The 12,335-nt window shown below is 35.2% G+C and overlaps 1 protein-coding gene across 1 annotated transcript in view; it reads right to left on the bottom strand.

The window, feature by feature from the left end:
* The window catches only part of LOC128863179 (uncharacterized), a 155,196-nt gene extending 146,393 nt beyond the window's left edge, over positions 1-8,803 (bottom strand). Inside the window, exon 1 of the mRNA XM_054102180.1 lies at positions 8,019-8,803. The gene's annotated coding sequence lies outside the window, so the exon portion shown is untranslated. The remainder of the gene's footprint in view (positions 1-8,018) is intronic.
* Positions 8,804-12,335: the final 3,532 nt, after the last annotated feature.

Raw genomic sequence — 12,335 nt, 5'->3', positions numbered from 1 at the left:
CATTTATCTTGATTTGCAGGCAGGCGCCAGACGCCACCGATGATTATTATAAACACTGGAATATGACTATTCTGGTAGCGAGCATCAGTGAGTGAATCACTATTACTTACTCGTATAAAAAATTTGAATTACTTTTCTTTAGTAAGAGCGAACTTAGTGGTGATATTTATAATTATAGGAAGAGTAACTCTTTGCAGGATGCGGGAATAGTGACACATCTCAGATGCTTTCTCATTTCATATCACCAAAATTTGCTTAAGTTTTGGTTATGCAAAGTGATTTAATTCTTATATGCAATTCTATTAAAGCATTTCGCACTGATTACTTTGCAGTACTAAGTTAGGAATTCCTCTGAAAATTTATGCGCTTCAATATATATTTATTTGTTTATAATTTTAGCTAAAAATAAAAATTCTAAGCTAATTGTTTTGAACTGTGGCAGCGCAGCCCTTCAGCTTATTTGAAGTGTAGGTTATTTGTTTTTGCTGATGTTGTTGTCATAAGTTTGTGTATTTTTAGAAATTTTATTATTTTCTCTTTATTGTTGGTGTTGGAAAAGGATATGCTGGTTATGGGCGTTTTGGGAATGTTGTACTCTAGAGGATTGAAATTTAAGGCAAATGGTAATCAAATATTTTATTTAGCACGTAGGTTGCAGGAAGGACAGTTGGGGTGTGTAATATTCTTCATTAAATGTTCGTGCGCAATTTTTGTATGTCCAAGTCGTAAATGCTCGAGCTTTATGATGTTGAGTCTGACTAGCTATTCAGTTATTTGTGCTTTTACCAGAATTTTCGCTTGTACAAGGTGGCGCAAAGTTCATCACAATCAGTTTTGTTTTTGGCCTTATGTTCCACCTAGGAACCAAAGGAAAATATAAATGTACATATATATGATTTTGTTTTTGAATAACTTTAACTAAATAAAACATACAAATTTTAAGTGATAGACATTTTTCTTTCAACTTTTACGCGCTCCATTGCTTCTCCGGTACAACGTACGTGGCACGTCTGATAAATTTTGGGTAGTACTCATTGTTTTCAGTGTTTTCTATCGGATCCAGAGCAAATAATGAGTCTGTAGCGATAATGAAATTTGAATTTTGTTCGACGGCACATTTGATTGCTTCTTGGATTGCAGAAATCTGCTGTGCGGTGGTGGAGCTAAAACAAGGTAGACTAGAGATTTCAATGATTTATTTCCATGTGGATGAGCTGAAAACGGTTTTGTTGCCTGATTTAGAATCATCGGTGCATATAATAAAAATTTAACTTGGGTATTTTTGGGATTAGTAAAATGCTTACTGTGAGTCAAGTTTCATGAATTTCGCCAACATAAATATTTACTTCTGAACTGATTTCATTGGTATGAGCAGGGTGGGTACATATCGTTCAATGGTAAAATTAAGAGTAATGTAGGTGTTTTATTATATTTTTTTTTAAACTCCATAAAATAACTGTTACGAGGTGCGTTCAAAAAGTATTGCAAATTTTCAATTTTCGAGGGCTAGGTATATTCGAATTTCGATTTTTTTGTGGCGATATGTTGGTACTCATGTCCCTCACACATGCCGACGAGTTCGGCCATTTTGAATGTTCAGTTAATTGTTGATAGCTGCTTTGCTTGCACGTGCTTCGGTTCATCTTCGATGTTTACCTATTTTAAAAGATGGATCAAAGAACCTGTATCAAATTTTGTGTGTCATACGGAGAAGTTACTTTGGACCAGCACGTTTATCGGTGGTACAAAATGTTCTCAGAAGGCCGAGAAGATGTGAACAACGAAAAGCATGCTATACGCTCGAGCACTTCAATAACAGACGAAAGTGAAGAAAATGGTATTTGCTAATCGGCGAATCACCGTTAGAGAAATTGCTGAGGACCTAGACATATCGATTGGCTCGTGCCTTTCGATTTTTTTCAATGATTTGAGCATGAGACGGGCCGCTGAAAAATTCGTACTAAAACTGCTCAATTTCGACCAAAAGCAGCATCGCATGAACATTACTAATGAGATGTGGGACTCTGTCTGCGACTACCCAAATTTGCTCCAGAGGGTCATAACTGGTGACGAATCGTAGGTTTATGGTTATGACATGGAAACCAAAGCTCAGTCACCTTAAGGGAAGCTCCCGCACGAACCAATACCGAAAAAAGCGCGCCAAGTTCGGTCGAATGTAAAAGTTTTGCTAACCGTTTTCTTCGATTGCAGGGGCGTTGCGCATCATGAGTTCTTGTCACAGTGTAAAACGGTCTATAACGAATATTGCCTGCAAGTTATGTGCAATTTGCGCGAAGCAATCCGCCAGAAACGCCCGGATTTGTGGAAGAACAAAAAATGGCTCTTGCATCACGATAAGGCCCCTGCTCACACATCTTTGCTTGTTCGCGACTTTTTGGCCAAAAACTACACACAAATGATGCCACAGCCACCGTATTCCCCAGATCTGGCCCCCTGTGACTTTTTCTTGTTCCCAAAATTGAAGAGGCCCATGAAAGGACGACGCTACGCTACGATTGACGAGATAAAGACGGCATCGAAGGAGGAGCTGAACAAGATAAAAAAAAATGATTTTTTGAAGTGCTTCGTAGATTGGAAAAAACGTTGGCCCAAGCGCATAATATCTCATGGGGACTACTTTGAAGGGGACAAAATAGACATTAATGAATAAAAAATAATTTTTGAAAAAAAACACAAAATTCGCGAGTCTTTGTGAACGCACCTCGTATATCATTTTTATAAAAAAAAATGAAATTCTTTAAAAAAATAATAAAAAAAAAATACCAGTACCACACATACATTCGTAGGACGCTTGGTCTAAGCAAGTATTAGGTAGTGTAGCATAGGTATACATAATGCCTTCTCGCTCACCGTGGCTCCGTAATACGCAGGCGTGCTAGTATAGGCGTACTAGATAAGTTAGGCCAGAGCTTCATAATAACGTTTTAATATAAAAATAAACCAACTAAAAGCTAAGTGTTTAACAAAAATATATCGTTTGAAAAATTATCAAAACAGAAATACGAAAAAAAATTATCAAAGCAAAATATCAAAAACTGTATCGTATCGTTAATTATAACAAAAACAATTATCAAGAAAGTATCTCAAAAAAGGAAACTAATTATGAAAAAATGTATCGTTAAAAAAAGTTATCGTTTCTTTAGTTATCAAAGAATATTATCAAAATAATGTTAAAAAATTTGGTTGCAACTGAAAACAGAAATTCGAATTTTAAAATGAAAGTACAAATAAAAAATATTTATGAGTATTTGAAGCATTATGGAAAATTTTTTAGTGTTAAATCTTCAGGGGATCATTTGGGCAATTATTATATTTATTTGTTAATTTTTTTATACAGTAGCAATCTAGTTTGACAAATTATTTATTTATTATGAACTCACACTTAACTTAACAGCTTTTGAACTCACGGCTCTTGAAATAGGAACTTTGGAAGCGTAGAGAGAGCCGATATAGTATATGTGAAAAATATCGAGTCCTGGGCCCTGATCAGTATATGGAAGCAAATGTGCTGGAGATGTGGAGCCACAATTACAGCCTTAAAATCTTTAAAATGAAGGTGGGCGAAAGAAGATTTTGGCTTGAAGCAAATTTGTGCACGCTTAGCTTTGTATCAAGGAATCGGCATGGCAAAATTCAACGAACAAAGAGCAAAACTCTTAAATTCGCTCGAGCCTAGTAATATGACATTGGTGACAGGTCTCCATATAAGACATGCATGTTAAAGCTTGGAGCGTACGTGCGACTAAAGAATATAAGGATTTGTGAAAAAATTCAGAAAAAATTACTAGGTTTGTGACAGTGGATATTCTGAACGTAAAAACGTGCTAATTACCGAGAATCAAAAGCTTAACTGTAAAATAAAACTTCCGTTTTACTATTTAGTCGGACAACTTTAAAATAGCTGATAGACTGGCGATCAATTTGAAGTTGACAACATTGTTTTTGTTAAAACTATTAAAAGTAAGCTTAATGAAAATTATCTTCCAGGCACCGGTAAGCACTCGAAAACGAGTGATTTATTAAAAATAAGGAAAAGAGAGATTGCAAAGGCCAAACAGTTGTTAAATAATCAAGGCGCAAATCTATCGACATCTGTCTGCAAAGGTATATTTGTGTGCAAAATAGCATTAAGGCCCGTATTGCCAGCGACGTATCTTTTTTTGTAAAACCATTTTTTGAAGGCTGACAATTTTTTAAACAATCCTTGTATGGCAAAAACAAGTTTTTATTTTTTGACAATAGTTCGTTTCCATTTTACACGCTTTTAAAGAAACACCCAAAAAACACCATTTCAAATGAGTTAGGGCTTTAACTACATCATCCAGGCATACAGAGAACATCCCAAGTTTAATTGCGGAAAGAAACCCGCAAAGGCTTCCTATTGTGCCTGAAATTTTTAGAGAAAGAAACCTGCATAAAAGATAGCGACATCACAAGATGTACTCCATTATACAAAAATTTAGAGGATATACTAGAGCATAATTTTTTAGATTTTACGTAGTTCCGAAAATGTGGTACTTGTAATTCACTTTAATATCAAATTAAAAATCTCGAATGGTTCTGTTTTGTAAGCTTTTATCTAACAGTTTAAACTCTCTTCAATAGCGAAGGTACTTTTTTTGTAGATAGAGGGTTTAGTAGATTTTAATTTTTTATGCAACTTATTCCACAAATTCTTTAGCGTCTTTAGTTACTAAAATTCATATTTTTATTAATATATGTATGTTGTGTATAAAGCACTGGTTTGCTTTTGAAATACTTTTACAGCAAGAGAAGTTGCCGCAGTTACTCCAACGAGGAAATAACGACAGCAGTGGTGCCAACAGAAAGTTAAACTATCCTTAAAATTAAGCGGGAACGACATGCGAAGGTATTGCAACTGCAAATCTTCATATTAAATTTTAAAATACGTGTTTACAATTCCTTATTACGTTTAAAAAATGTATACAAAAAACATATTGAATATGCGAGGCTGGGTATATTTTCTCAAACAAGTGAATCGAGGTTCTTAAAGTTAATATTTTTTGATTAGTGAAACGAAATTATTTAAATTTTTTTATTTCAAATAATCACCAAAATAACAAGATAAGTTTTAAATAATTATTTCACTTAATTATAGAATCAATTATGATTCGTTTACTTTGTTCTGTAGCACCGCTTTAGACTAACGTGCCGTTTCCAATTGTCATACAAAATATAATCAAGTATGTTTTCGGTAGGTTTAGAAATGGAATTTAAATGAAAATACTTTATGATTTGTGTTTCTTTTTGTTCATTCTTAATGATTTTCCCAAGCCAATTTGATATTAGAAAGGGCGGTTTAGACACATTGGTTTTAGAAACTCCATATCTGTTTTGCAACCAAAGTGGCAAATGTTATAATACCATCAACTTTTTTTTTTATTTATAAAATGCGACCGCCGTAGCCGAATGAATAGGTGCGAGACTACCATTTGGAAGTTTTCGGGTTTGTATCTCCGAGCATGAAATTATATTAAATGGTAGAAAAAATTTATTCTAATAGCGGTCGACCGCCGGCAGGCATTGGCGAACCTCCGAGCGTATTTTGCCACGAAAAAAACTCCTCATGAAATCCATTTGCCGTTCGGAGGCGGCATAAAACTGCAGGTCCTTCCCAGGAAAAGCATAAAGACGAACTCCACAAATAGGAGAAGGATCTCGGCCAAACACCCAATAAAGGGTGTTACCGCCACTTATTTTTATTTATTTTTTTTTTTAACTAGTAATTCTATTCTTACTACTATCTTTGATTTTTTCAATCAAACGACGTTTCATTTATAATTGCGATGTGCTCGAGTTTTCAACTTTTTTTTGAGCAAAAGTTTTGATCACTGATGTTACTTAATTGGGGCTTTTTTTGTTCAATGGTGTCCTACCTTTTGCCAGATTGGCTTCAGCTTTGAAGATAACAATATTTGCATCATGCACCCTATATATGTTAAAATGATGGTAATGCTTTGCAAACATAGCGGAAGTTATATTAAAAATCATGTGTAAAATTTTAGCAGTATATTTTTACAACTGAGACAATTATTTAGAAAAAACATAAAATTTACGCAAATTTCCTATAAAAAAACAAAACAAAAATAAAAAAGTTAGTTCGATAAAAAAATAATATACAAAAAACAAAAAATAAAATAAATAAAAGAAATATTTAAATAAAAATATAAAATAAAATATATTCAAAATGTTCTTGCATCCCATATACAGGGTGAACGATATGAAGTGTTACCTATTCAAAATACCATAACTTTTTTGTGTGAAATTAGTTTTTATTGATTTCAAAGACAAAATTGTTCAAAAATGATTACAATTTTAACATATATGTATTCACTTTAGCTCGATATGACCACCTTATGCCTTGACTATAGTCTTCAAACGGTCAAAAAATGAGTTGCATGCTACATGAATATGATCTTGAGGTATTTTGGCCCATTCTCGTATAATCGCTTTTTTCAGCGCATCCATACTGGCATATTTTTTAGTCCTCACATTGCTCTCCAAAATGGACCTGATGGAATAGTCCATCGGATTTGCGTCTGGCGAATTCAAAAGCCATTGTGTGGACGTAATGAAGTGTGGAACATGATTCATGATTCCATTCTTGGTTCACACGAGCTTTATGAGACGGTGCCGAGTCCTGTTGGAACGTCCATGGTCTACGACCGAAATATTTTCGTGTCCACGGCTCGAAAGCAGCTTTTAAAACATTTTCCCGATAATAAGTCGCATTCACTTTGGCACCAGGAACGATTGGAGAGCGTCCATCACTGTGGCCCAAACCATTACTTGCGATGGGAAATTGCTTCGAGTGGCCATACGTAGGCTCAAATTCTCGTCTGAGCGTTCGGTGAAGTAAACACGATCGTGTTGAGTGTTTATGAACTGCTCAATTGGGAAATTTTTTTCATCAGAAAACACAATGTGAGGAAATTCGCCACGTTCGTGCAAGCGCAACAACTCCTTTGCTCTTTCGCACCGAACTTTTTTTGCTGGGGTGAAAGATCGTGTGCTTTTTGGAACTTGGAAGCCTTGACCTTGAGCTCATTTTTCAATATGCGTCGAATGCTGTCTTGCGATATTTTCAGTTGTTTGGCCATTTTTCTTCCACTTCGACGTGGATTTCGTTCAAGTCGAGCCTTCACTTTCCGAACCATTTCTGGCGTTGTTGCGGTTTTTTTTGGTCCACCTCCATAGCGTTTTGCAATGCCACCAGTATCATTGTAACGTTTTATAGTGCGATACACAAACATTTTATTCACTTTGAGGTGACTGAGCTCACGAACAATGGCTGGTTGTGATTTTCCAGGCAAATATAACGCAATCACACTATTGCGTTTGAATTCCATCACAGAAAAAATATTCAACAAAACTGAGACACAAATGCTTTTGATGGCTTATAAACAATATATTGAACTGTCATTAGAACAATTTTGACGTTGATGTTATGAGCTGTTTTACAGATACAAGCAGTTTGAAGTTGGTAACAGTTCATATCGTTCACCCTGTATTAAAAATTTTAAGATTTAATTAGTTTTTATTCGAAACCTGATGTGGGAAGCTTTCAAATAAAATAAATTTTATACAAAACAAAAAACTATTAAAAAAAATTAAAAAATGAAAAGTGTTCAGAAAATTCAAATTAATAAAAGCTTAATTAAAAAATAAAACAAAAAATAGAAAAAAACAAAAATAAAATTAAAAAAAAACCATTAAAATGTATTGGAAATGGTTTTGCAGCCCATATAACATAAATGTTAAGATTGCATTGCTCAATGCTCAAATTTTGAAATTGCACAGTGCTATGAGAGAGAACATTGCCTCCAGTAAAAAAAGTTTATTCACATAATTTATTTTAATATATTTTATTTAAACACATTTTATTAAAAACAAAAAAATAACTATAAATGAGAAAACTTGTTAAATTAAAGTATTTGGTATATTCCACATTTAAGCCTCCCCAATTCATTTCTCACCTTTCACCACTCCACCGTATCATCTCGTACTACACGTTTTGGCCCTCTACGTACTCTGTTTTTTTTATCATTTATACAAATGTTTTTAAATATTCAATAGCAACACGCACCGGTTCATGATTTATGTAAAGCTGCTTGATGTTTGACGTAAACGCTCGCTTTCAATGCTTTCACAATAGCGTTCACTTTAATCTGCTTTGTCTTCACTTTACACTTTGCCACCCACTCACTTACTTGTGCTTTATGCTTAACGCTTTGTACTTCAAAGCGTCTACTGTGATTTATGCACTATCGCATACATACGCGTGCATGTGTATGGCGTAGTTTGAAGGATGTCTGCATGCACTCAACTAGCTACTTATATAAGTATGTATATGCACCCGTACATATTTGTTTGTATGCGTACACATAGGCATTTATTACTTGGCTCACTGCTCCATATCATACAAGCACTTATGTATGTATGTGTGTGCGTTCAATTGGCGTCCGTCTACTTAACAGCTATAACCGCATGAATAAGTAAAAAGAAGTTGCGCAACGGTAAAACTAAAGTTGTCGGTAATGCGTCTGCGGACGTGCACAATGACAGTTATCCAAATAATTTCACTTCATTTTTCTTATATTTAAATGAATTTCCTTTCTTACACTTTTTTACATTTTAGTAAAATCCTTTATGAAGATCACTCGCATTGTTTTAAATATTTTAAATAGGGTAAAATTCATTCACAGCAAAATCACACGTTTATCATACGACGTGTAGTACCCGCTGTAACACGACTGCTCCGTTTGATAGTTACTCCGCTACTAGCTAGCACAGCAGGGATGCTGTGTGATTTCATAGTAGTGAAATCGAGATTTTGCCAGATTGATATGAAGCTGCAAGAGCGCCAGCGAGTAAGAGAAAGAGAGAAGAAAATACTGGGAATTTTGCAGCGGCAAGGACAATAATAAGCCAAGGAGTGGCAGGCAAAAATATACCAAAACATTCAGTCTGCAACATTGTTTACACCAAAAACAGCTGATTGCTGCTGGCTGAAAAGTCTAAAATTAGGTGCGTGTGTGCATTTGTGTAAGGCTTTGTTATTCAATGCGGCGTGTGTTACCGTTGTTGTTATTGTTGTATGCTGTTACTCGCACGTGCGCAACCCAAAGCTTTTATTCATTGATTTTCAGTGTTTTACTAGGTATATTTTGTATGTGTTAAGGTTTTGCGTAGCTCAAGCGGTGTATGCTTTACCTTTTACGCCGAAATTGGTTTACTCGCCTTCAGCCACATCGGTGGATCTATCCTGACAGTGGTTTCTGGTTACTGTCCGCCACTTATGAATTAAATTTACTTACATGCAACGTTGGGTTATTGAGTAATAATGGTATTGGTGGAGTGGGGGAGTAGATGGACAAAGCATAAACAACGGTCGATGAGTTGAGATGAGTGATGGGCCGGTTACGCTTATTTGCAAGTCACTAATTATGTTTATGAAGGGTAAATTCAGATGTGTATGCAGGAGATGTTAGAGGAAAGCTATAGCACGATTTCGGTAGTGGCAGGAGTTATGCTCATCCATTTAGGCAGATTTAGGCATGTCGTGAATTGCTTTTGGCCTCAACTACGTATTAGTCAATCCTATCGATGCTGGTGGAGAGTTCGCGGAAGTGAGTGGCACTAGGCGATTTTCGGAGCTCCAATAATCGTATTTTGTGTTTACTTCATTATCGATTTTATCCTATTTTACCAAATTTGTTAACGTATGATTCGCACACAGCCGAGAAGCCGCTGCATCAGTGAGCAATTCACATACGCTTGGCAAGCTCAAAGGGCACTTCGAATCATGTGTTTTAAACATTTTTGTCCAATTTATGTGCTACAACTAAAAAAAAAGTTTTAAATTTAGATTAAAAAAAATCACACTTCCACAATTTTAGGATTCGAAATTTTAAGATTCAACTATGTCTGTTGGGCATATGCTATGTTCCTTGCGGACCCTGATGCATCAACCGTATATGTGTATGTTGGTTGGTTTCGTTCTATGGTATATTTCAATCGTGAAAGTAAATTTATTTTATTAATATATTGATCCTTTTATGGCTGTATAGAACAGAGGGCCTCAAGAAATTGTTTCCACGGGTGCCCATTTCACGCCAGTATTTTAACTTCACTCCACGTTTTACTCGCCTTGTTTGCCTCTCCGCTTCAATAATCCTTCTTCTTGTGTTAGACGGTTTTTCTCTGCGGCGGCTGCCCTGTTGGTTTCATTCAACTGCTGTTCTGGTGTTTTAGGTCGGCATAGTGTGTGGCCAAGGCAGTCCCATTTTCGTTTGGTCATTTATTTTACAATGGGGTTCTGCTTCGTGGCTTGCCAAAACAAAGTGTTTGAATGACATTCGGCCAGAATATGCACATGATTTTACGCCGACAGCAGCTAACAAAAGTTTGAAGTGCTCGCACATCTTTTTGCAACAGATTCCACCTTTCAGGCAACCAAAGGTAACTTCGACTCAAATATCCGTGGCGATAGATATCTGTTGTACGCGTCATATGAAGCTGAACTTGCCGATGCAATCTGTGCTTTTTTTCTTCATTCCTTCGTTACTGCACCAGATCCTCTAATTGCTAAGATAATACTGTCAAAGTAAGTAAAAGAGTTCCTCAATCGCAGATCGTAAATGGAGTGTTTAACCTCAGAGTACCCTTACTTAAACTTGTTTTGTCATTCTAATTGTCATTTGTTGCTTGTGAAAATGAGACATTGAAGTAAAGGGAAGTATTAAAAACAATTTTAAATTTGCACCAAATTAGTGGCGCTAGCTTCATTTCGTGGTCTAAGTGGAATCGCTGTCTCTATGAGGTGATGTGTTGCAAATATGATATCGCACTTTAATTTTGCGGAGAAGAGTGCGAATTTTTATTCAGTTCGTAAATTTTATTGATTCTAGTAACTAATGAAGACTTATTATTTATTTATTACAAAATTCATTTCGCCTAAATGTTTCAAAATGCTGCACTGACTACGAGGTCTATAGCCGGTTAAGTTTTAGATTCATTAAAAGATAATTTTATAGACAACAAATTGTCCAATTTTCACAACTACTTCAACTAAGGTTCTGAAAGTGATATGTCGTATTAATAGGGTCAACTCTGTTTACTGAGGGTAGCTCACCGTGAATCTCTCATCAAGTGAGCTCCGTTTCAACTTAATATTCCATCAAGAATTCTTCGTCATTTCATATTTTTTGAATTTATTTTTTCTGGAAGTAGTTATGGTGTCAATGCTCCCATATCTAGAACCTGTGTCCATCTAAAATAAGTCTTCAATGCTTAAGGTTTTGATATAACGCAACCAAGTTCATCTTTAGTTAAATAGTAGCTGGGCCCCATCAGCAATGTTTTATTTTAGCTCATGCATTTAATATTTGCCATAATTTTAAAATTTATCGCCAATTAGTCCGCAAAGCTACTGTAAGAATATTTTGTATTCGAAGACTTGAAATAAATATAAGTAAATATTTGTGTCTATTCTGTTAGGTTCTTGTAATGATAGACTTCAATAAAATAAATAAATATTAGAAAGAAGTTTTATTACACTTTAGTCAGTTTTCTTAGATGCAGCAACCAAGTAAGTTACCTGAGCGGTGTTCCTATTGACAAATTACTTGAATCAGTCGTTAGTTCAAGAGAGAGCGGTGTTCCTATTGACAAATTATTTGAATCAGTCGTTAGTTCAAAAAGTTAGTTGAAGTCTGGTCGAAATAAATTAATTTGGGATTGTAATGTATGTTTTATTTATTGTTAAAGCTTTGAGCTTTTGTATTATAATTTTTATTTATACATACTACTATTATGCCCGCGTAAAAATGTGGGGAGAAATTTCACTACTGAGGCAAAAATTAATATAAATTTTCTATAATTGTTTGCTAGACCTAAAAATGATCGCATTTATTTTAGGTTTTTTGGAGTTGTATAATTCTTTATCGCTTGAATTTTAACTTTTTTGCTACTGCATGCAGCTTAAGCACTCCACAGTAACTTTTGGATGGAGAAGTACATTCCCATACATGAGTTACGAATGCGAACGAGATACAGAAGCATCTCAGTTTTAAACAGATTGCGGATGAAACGCACAAAGTAACTGAATGAACTGAAGTTTTTTTGTATCGGAATCGCTCGGTAGCGCTCGTCATGTACCGTAACGGCAGCTGCTTGATAATTTCGAAAGAAGTAAGGGCCGATGACGTCGCCAGTGCTCTATGAACTTCGGAAAACCGATTTCTTTTTAAGTAAGGTTCCACAATTCTGGCATCAAATGATTCTTGATGACT

This window comes from Anastrepha ludens, chromosome 5, assembly GCF_028408465.1.
Source record: "Anastrepha ludens isolate Willacy chromosome 5, idAnaLude1.1, whole genome shotgun sequence".
Classification (NCBI taxonomy): domain Eukaryota; kingdom Metazoa; phylum Arthropoda; class Insecta; order Diptera; family Tephritidae; genus Anastrepha; species Anastrepha ludens.
Note: the sequence above shows the minus strand (reverse complement) of the source record. Positions and strands in the feature narration are given on the sequence as shown.